At 43.9% G+C, this 9,113-nt stretch overlaps 1 protein-coding gene across 1 annotated transcript in view; it reads left to right on the top strand.

Moving 5' to 3' along the window:
* Positions 1-4,872: 4,872 nt before the first annotated feature.
* MET (MET proto-oncogene, receptor tyrosine kinase) overlaps positions 4,873-9,113 on the top strand; it is a 101,237-nt gene continuing 96,996 nt past the window's right edge. Inside the window, exon 1 of the mRNA XM_041002260.1 lies at positions 4,873-5,166. The gene's annotated coding sequence lies outside the window, so the exon portion shown is untranslated. The remainder of the gene's footprint in view (positions 5,167-9,113) is intronic.

Below are 9,113 nucleotides of genomic sequence, written 5' to 3'. Positions count from 1 at the left end.
CAGTTGTTAGATTCATTGATCTTATGTATTTTTCTTTTGGTCTCTATTTGGCTTATTTCATTTCTTTCTTTCTTTCTTTCCTTTTTTTTTTTTTTTTTGGTTACTTCTTTTTTCCTGCTAATGTTGAGATTGCTTTGCTGTTGTTTTTCTACTTCCTCCAAAGGTATGGTTGGCTTATTTACTTGGTGTGTTTGTAACTTCTTACATAATCATTGATAGAGATGACCTTTCACTTAATACTACCTTGATCATGTCCCCCAAGTTTTGATGTGTTGTCTTGATGTCTTCATTTACTTCAACCAATTTCTATTTCCCCTTTGATCTCCTCTCTAACTCATTATTTGTTTGGTAGCATTTTATTCAGTCTTCAGGTCTTTGCATGCCTTTGGGATATTTTGACATATTGGTCTCCAGTTACTCCATGATGGTCTCAGAAGATACATGGTATAATTTCAACTTTTTCAAATTTGCTGAGACTTGTTTTATGGCCTATAACTTGGTCAATCCTGGAAAAAATTTAATACACTGAAGGAAAAAAAATGTAGATATCAATTAAGTCCATTTGCTCTAGCATCCAGGTGAGCTCTGTTATTTACTTACTGAGTTTCTGTCCTGTCAATCTGTCCATCGATTTGAATGGGATATGAAGTTCTCCCACTGTTAACGTATTGGAATCTCTTTCTCCCCTTAAATCCATTAGAATTTGTTTCATGTAGCTAGGTGTTCTGGCATTTGGTGCATGTACATTTATCATAGTGATCTCATCTTGCTGAAGGATCCTTTGATCATTATGTGGTATCCTTCTTTATTTCTTTTAATGCTTTTCAGGTCAAACTCTATATTTTCTGATATAAGGATGGCAACACCAGCTCATACTTCTTTCCCATTAGCCTGGAATATTTTTTTCCATTCTCTCACTTTCAGTTTCCACCTACCAATGTTGGTGTGATGAATCTCTTATAGGAAACAGATAGGTAGATTTTGTTCTTTGATCCAGTCTACTAATCTATGACATTTAATTCATGAGTTTAAGCCATTTACATTCAGGGGTAATGTGGATAGATAGTAATCTGGTCCTGATATTTTAGCATTTGGTTGTTCAGTGTTTAGACTTAGTCATCTGTTGTCATTTCACTGGGATGTTATCCATGTTTGCCTTTGGCTTTTGGTAAGTGTTATTCCTTTTCTATGTCAAAAGAATATGTTTAAGCACCATTTGTAGGGTAGGTCAGGAAGAGGTGAATTCTTTGAGCTTTTCTTTACTGTGGAAGAATTTTATTTCATTTTCATAGGCAAAAGAAAGCTTTGCTGGGTAAGTTATTCTAGCCTGACAATGTTTCTCCTTTAAAATGTGGAATGTGTCACTCCATTCTCTTCTGGCCTGTAGGGATTCCTCTGAGAGGAATCTGTGGCCCCTCTCAGAATCTATGAATCTGGGGCTCCTCTCTATGTTAACTGATTTTTTTTCATGTGCATATTTAAGGACCTTTTCCTTATGTTCAACTGAAAAGAGCTTGATTATCATACATTGTGGTGAAGATCACTTTGGTCAACCCTACTGAGAGTTCTGTGCCCTTCCTGTATGTTGCTCCCAATTCTTTCTTCATATTAGAGAAATTGCCTCTATTGCTTCCCAGTGTCGGCAGGTCTCCAGGTGCCTCTGTGATATCAGCTTGCCCTCTCCTACTTCCTGGAACCTGTTGTCTCTGCTTCACCCTGGCTAATTATTCTCTGCCATTTTCTGGGTCTGTCCTCACCCTACTTCACCATCTTGCTCTCTCAGTACATATTCAGTTGTTTCTCTGCCTTCAGGCCAATCTCAAAGGCAGTAAGTGGAATCCTGGCTTATCGTTTAGCATTGGGTGTTATCCACCAGTGTGTTGGAGGGATAGTTCATGCTTTTTGACTACTTAAATGTTACTAGACACTGCTCCATGCACTTTCCTCATTTAATCCTCACAATAACTGTTTTCCTACTAAAGATATATTTTCATTTATTTGAAAGGTAAGTTACAAAGGGAGGGAGAGGCAGATATCCTCCAATCTCTGGTTAATTTCTTAAATGACCAAAACAGCCAGGTTGGTCCTTGAAGGCCCCATCAGAGTGCAGCATATATTTCATTTCCAGAATTATATCACATGCCCACACCTGGCTGTAGAGGATTCTGGGAAAACAAGTATTTCTGTTTTCCAGCCCAAAGAGAGGAGGGAGAGAACAGAAGATCAAGTTGGGAACAGGTGCTGGCTTATCCAGCCATCAGTGACAGCCACAAGTGGTATGGTTTGGTTAGGAAAATACCAAAAGCACTTCATCATACAAGTTAACCTTTTTTGAACCAAGGAAAGCTAAACAGCAACAAGTTCACTTCAAAACCAAAACAGAATTCTGCAACTTCTATTACAGTTTTTGATGTGTTTGATTCCATCCATTTCCTAATCCAATCTATATACGTTTGTGTGTAAAAACTGTTAGATATTCACACACTCAGATACTTTTTAAGATGTGCCATTTTTAACATTCATTTATTTTGATTGATTTGAAAGATGGAATGTTGGGGGTTAGGGTATCTCCTTTCCAGTAGTTAACACCCCAAATACTTAAAGCATCCAGGGGTGAGTCAGGTAAAGCCAGGATTTCCAAACTCCATCCGAGTCTGCCACATAGCAGCCATCATCTACCATCTCCCAGGATGGACCAGTAGGAAGCTGGATCAGAAATTAGGGAGCTGGATCAGTAGTGGAGCAGCTGGCATTCGGAAACCAGACTATCCAATATGGGATGCTGGCTCCCAAACAGAGGCTTAACCCACCACACTACAATACCTGTCCAAACTCACACTTAATTTTGCTATTCTTAAACTTTATAGCATATTATCTTTGTACAATTAATTAAACAAAGCAGCAATGTTCAATAGTTTTCAAATTGGATGGAAATTGAAATTCCACAGCAACAAGAAACTAGAAAATTCAGTTCTAAAAATATAAAATAGAATGTTCACATTTATAATCTATTTGATTTTCCAGTTTGCATTGGCTTTTCTGGGTCTTTCAGCAACTTTAATTGTAATTTTTTTTCTTGTATATTTTTGTCACGGCTCTCAAAACTCAGAAAACCTGTTAAAGCAACTACATGACTCGATGTAAAAATTCAGTTAACATATTGCTATGGAAACCAGGAAATAGAAACAGCACTCTAGACAACTATAGCTAAGTGTGTGTGTGTGTTTAAATTCACTTAGGTACCTTTTACTGAAAGCTGTTACTGGACTCAAAATCGATCATTGATCTGCCCATAATTAGGCCCAGGACCTTAGCATAAGTAAATAAGCATTTCAGTATGAACCTTAGCCATTATTAAATTATGCCATGTGGTATCAGGATACCTTTAGGATGGCTGTGTTTAGTTAGGCTCACCCGGCTGAGTGAGGTCTCTTGGCCTGGTATGGGTTACATGTGACCAACACTTAAAAGCAATTTTAAAAACAAATAAATGAAAAGCTGGGTTCCAGCTGTATAACCCTTAGGGAATCCTTGCGGACTCAGTTCCTTCATCTGACAAATGGTTCAATCAAGGAATCTCATAATGCGATTGGACCTTTCCTTTGCAACTACACTGGGGAACCATGAGCTAATCACCTGTGAGAACTGGAGCTGCTCTGTCCTGGCTCACAGGGTTGGCTGTACTTTCTTCTTTTTTTTTTTTTTTTTTTTTTTTGTAGTACTAAACAGCATCTGAACCTACCGAATGACTTATTTTTCCCAAGACTGTCAATTATTAACAGATCCCTGTCTAATCATATTACTGAAATTACTGAACAGGCCCTTTTGATAGCTGAGAGAAACTCAAGCTCTAACAGGCAAGGCGGTTCCTTAGAGCCTGCTCCTTTGGAGCATTTATTTCTGTGTACGTGGACATATATTTTTAAATGGAAAATATTTATTAATGAATCTTCATATGCCCTAATAAATTAACCCCTTAACAATTCACCAAGGGCCAAAACATATTTTTAAATAAGATTTCATCATACAAGTACATATCAACATACAAGAACTAAACTTTGGTTGTTTTACTTGTTCACTAATATTTGCTACGTTTTTCTACTCATGGAAAAAAAAAGAAAGAAAGAACCTGACGTCTCCTCAGGAATACATTCCTCTGTTGCTTCTCCCTCGCAGACATTCGAGTTATTATAGGAGAGGCTAATGCTGCGTCACAAAATCACGGGGAGCACGAGTCCACCCGCTCCCACCGCCGTGGCTGACAAGGAACGCCTTGTTCCCGCGGGGTCCCCAGCTCGCTCGGCCGGGGTCCGCGGCGCACGCTGACGCGCCCGTGGATGTGAGGGCGTCGAGCGCTCCCCGGCGCCCGAGCGCCAGGAGGGGGAGACTCGGGGCCGCTGCTCGGCCGCTCCTCAGCCCCGGCGGCTCCTCAGCCCCGGCGGCTCCTCAGCCCCGGCCGCTCCTCAGCCGCTCCTCAGCCTCGGCGGCTCCTCAGCCGCTCCTCAGAAGCTCCTCAGCCGCTGCTCGGCCGCTCCTCAGCCGCTCGCCAAAGTTCAGAGCGCCGGAGCCGGCGAGGGGGAGAGCGAGCGCGCAGCCGTGGCTGAGGAAACTTCGCCACCTAGAAAGTTTCACCTTGCCGTGGGCGGGGGCGGGGCGGGAGGAAACGCGACCCCCGCGCGCGGGGCGAGGCGCGGCGCGCGGGCGGGCGGCAGGAAGGGCGGGGACCGATTTCCCCCTCTGGGTGGTAGCAGTCCCCACCTCAGGGTCCAGGGCCGACGCGCCGCGGGCGAGACGGACGGACGGACACGTGCGGAGGGCGGGCGGCCGGGCGAGCGCCCGAGGGCCGGCGGACGCGCCCGGAGCGCGCGCCGGTGGCGGGCTGAGTCACGGCCGGGGCAGCGCGCGCGGTGGGAAGGGGCGGAGGGAGCGGCTGCGGGCGGGGCGCTGGACTTGGCCGGGCTCGGCCCCGGCCGCAGGTGACCCGGAGGCCCGTCGCCGCCCGCTGCGCCCGGAGCGCTTTTGTGACCAGATGTGGAGCGGGACGGACGGCGCGAGCCAGATGCGGGGCGACAGCTGACTTGCTGCGGGGCAGGAGGGGAGGCGCGGAGCGCGCGGGTGCTCCCCGCGCCGCCGACTTCTCCTCGACCAGTTCCTGAGCAGCGCAAGGTAAAAACTAGAACCGCCCCGAACATCCGCACCCCACCCTTGGTGCCAGCGCCTCTGCTTTCTTTGTTCCCCTTAACACTGTCATTCCAGTGGGCAAGTCAGCCCACGGAGATGGGCGAGAGTTACGGGGCGGTTAGAAACTGAAGGGAGTGGCCCACGGGGAGGTGGGAATGGACTTGGGTCTGTGGTTTTGGGAGGGGATGACTCCCTTCCGTCACCGGTATGTGCGGGTCGGGGGCAGAGGGGCGCCCGGGCCGGGCGTGCTGCCGGGCTCCGAGGGCTGGGAGGGCTCGGAGTTTCAAGGCTAGGATCTGACGCAGCCCTTCCCAGAGGGATCCGGTCACCCTGTGCCCGGGTGATGCAGGCGGCAGGGTTTGAAGCAAACTGTTTCCTTGTCCCCAAGCCTATATCGGTATGGTGTTATATGTATATGGGGTGTGTGTGTGTGTGTGTATGGAGTGGGAGGATGGATCTTCCCCGGGGCAGGTATCTGTGGAAATTGGTGAATTCTTCAATGTTAACAAACACGGGGCTGGCAATCCATCATTTTTGGCGTCCGTCGTCTTTTCACTGGGACTCTGGCGGGGGACATCTGTCTTAATAGGTGAAATAGATTATAACTAGCCCGAGGTCAGCAGCCTGGCTAGTGCCAATGCTGACCCAATCATGGAAGCACTGGTGCAAGAATTTTCCTGACTCTTGACTGGGTGGAATTCACTCCCAGGAGCGATTTCATCTATTGTGTTTTAAAAGAGGCGTTTGCTAATTTGGCAGTTGGTAGAGTTTGCAGTGGCTCACGCCTGAGTAGCTGCCCAGTGTATTTTACCTTATCACACTTCTGTGCTCAAAGAAGCCCTCGAACGAAATGAAATATTGCCAGCTCTCTTAGGCAGAACAGTCACGATACTGTAATTGCCAGGTGAAGCTAGTCGATGAGTTTGAGAGGATTGTAAAAACTGACAGGGCAAAGAAGACAGACCTTCTGGGCCCTCTGCTGAACTTCAGGATTGGTCACAGTTGGTAGCACTGGGTGGAGGTTTCCTCTGGCACTTCCAGCAGCCAGACACATGCACATTGCCATGCAAATCGATTCAGAAGAGCATTATTTGCCTTTGCAGCAAGACTATTATAGCTGACTAATGAATTTATTTCTGCATGAGGATGATCTGGAAATGAGGTACATCATGTTTTTCTGTGCTACTGGGACATAAATGGGCTTTTATGCAAGCAGTGTTAAGTGGTGCCTGGATTATTTACAGGTATATAGCTTTCCTTCTTAGCTGTAGGCATTCGGGGCTTTTGTTTTGTTTTGAACACATCAGCCTCCGTAATGGAACAGAAGTAAGGAATTCTTCCAACCTTTGCAAGTCTGTGTTGGATTCATTGTGCATTCTTTTGACCTGCTGAATAACACACGAGTGAAATTGACATCATCAGAAATTTTTGTGGTACCGAAAATGTGTCTGATTGCTTGTAAAATATAGTGGTGTTTAGAAAATTCCATTCAGTACTCAACTGTGCATAAGCCTGCATTACTTAAATAAAATTTGCTTTTAACGTGATGGGACTTATGACATAAAGAGGATGCTCTGTCAAAGACTGCTTTTTCAAAGATTGCTTTGTTCCTGATACATCTCAGTGGGGGTTACATTAGATGCACAATATGTGTTTTCTGAGTTAGTGCTTAAGGTTCATGTGAATGATGAAAATGTGCCAGGTTAACCAGACCCAGTGAAGAAGAAAACTTGTAACTACTGTTTTCACCACTTCTAAGCCTACACAATAAGATAAATGGCACTTTACTGAATAACAGAAGTACCCCATCATTTATAAATTCCTTTTACATGTTTTTGAACATATGTCCCACATTAATCTTGAGCATTTAAACAAGATTTCTTTTCATGAAGTCTAGAGTAAGAAACAGGTTTCCAAAATCAGTGTCCTTAGCTATTGCTAAATAGTTCAAAATAGAATTAGTCTTAACGTGGCTCTTGCAGACCTCCATAATTCTCTCAAATAAGTTTTCTTTCAAATGTAGCTTTCAAAGGGAGAGAGACAAACACTCTAAAGGACTAAGTGCTTCTCAGGACATTTGCTTTGTCTAGGAGCCTGCACCCAGGTGTTAAGAGGGGTAACTGGTGGAGCATAGCTCGTTACACATACATATCCCAGCTTCTGTGCTCCCTCCCAACCCCTTCTGTGCCCTGGTTTTTCCAGACCAGTTCCCCCATTCTCCCATTACTTCTCCACTGTCATTAGGCTTACTGATTCTCCCCAGAGCCATTCATTCTTTTTTCCTTCCCTAAGATTTTTCTTGATAAGCTGTGTGTGTGTGTGTGTGTGTGAGATGCAATTTCACAACTGTGCTGCCTGAAGGGAAGAAAATACGTGCAGAAGCTCAAGGGCTGGGGAATCACTCACCTTTTCCTGGTAGGCATAGGTTAAAATGGGCGCATGTGACACACAGCCCTCAGGGCTGAGTTGCTCAGTGCAGAATCAGGGCACTTCTGTGGTGGGCACAGTGACTCATAGCAGCTCAGGTTAACTTTGATCCGTGTTCCTGGTGACACCTAACTTGCTGCCCAACCCACACCTGCTTCGCCAGAATAACTAAGAACTCAGCATTGAATTGCATGAGTACCAGGTGATAGCAGATCATAGTGAACTTTGTCCTTGAAGAGTTTACAGACTCGATGTATGGACAGTTATCACACATATGAAATGAAACCAAATTTGTAACTACTCAGAAGACATCATACAAGAAAGACAAGTTTATAAATACCCTCCTTGGCTAATAAATCATGGGATTTTTATTTGAAATCAAAAGAGTGTAACTTAAGACCCTTAACATTTTCCAAATACTTCTTTTTCTGACCCTACAACAGTCATAAGAGGCTGGCAGAAATAGCTTAGTATTCCCATGTTATAGACTGGGAACTGATCTTGAACCTGGCTCCCCAGCCTTCTTTCCAGCACCACACCTGTCTGCCCAGTGTCAGCGAAATGTAACAACTGTGAGAGGCATTTTCCACCTAGGCAGAGGTAAGGATCCTCAGTTTGTCATAAAAAAATGAAGGTAGCAGTTCTAGTCCTAGGAGTTCTCTTTCTCTCTCTCTTCTCTCTTCTCTCCTCTCTCTAGTACTACATTCCAAGAAAAACTTGATTCATATGCACAGGCCATTCTGCTCCTGCTATCAGATTAAGACCTGTGAGTAATTTTGTAATCTGGCCTGCTATCACAAATCTCATTCTCAGATATCACTTCAGCTGTGTTAAACAGGGTAGTATAGCCCCCTTGGGTTTTGTTTCAATAAAAACATCTAGTAAAATCGGAATACTTTCCTCTTCAAGGGGCAAAATGAAGCAAGTGTTTTTATAAGCTGTAAAATGTAATTGAGAGAAAAGTCACATGTGTGGCGTGTGTAACAAGAGGCATGGACAAAGTGAAATAAAAGACAGTTTACTTTGTAGTCACATACGCAGGTATGCGTTCATTCTTTCTATAATTTTGTAAATTTGGGCAAGTATCCTTATGCAGCTTACTCCTGTTGATTTTTTTGATTTGTGTAATAGATTATGTAGCCAGGAGAAATTCATTCTAGTGTTCTGTAGAACAGTAGGTTAAATGTAGTGTGCAGCAGGCTGTGATATATTTTAGATTAACTAAAGAAGACTCCAGAGGTTTCCAACACATAGAAATAATAAATATTTGAAGAGCTGAAAGTGATAATTACCTTGATTTGACCATACACTGTATATACGTATCAAGTTTTTATGCTGTACGCCATAAATATAGATTCATACCAACATGTGTCAGATAAACAAAATCAAAGCATGTAGTTTTGGTCTCAAAGAAGTTATATAAGACCTGTGGGCCATGTAATTTATATAGTGAGTGAAAGAAATTCAAAATGTATTTCTCAGACTACAATAAAGGATAGCAATTA

Source organism: Ochotona curzoniae, unplaced genomic scaffold (assembly GCF_017591425.1).
Source record: "Ochotona curzoniae isolate NIBS_2020 unplaced genomic scaffold, NIBS_Ocur_1.0 scaffold_2476, whole genome shotgun sequence".
NCBI lineage: Eukaryota > Metazoa > Chordata > Mammalia > Lagomorpha > Ochotonidae > Ochotona > Ochotona curzoniae.
The sequence above is the reverse complement of the archived record's forward strand: the minus strand, read 5'-3'. Positions and strand labels throughout refer to the sequence as shown.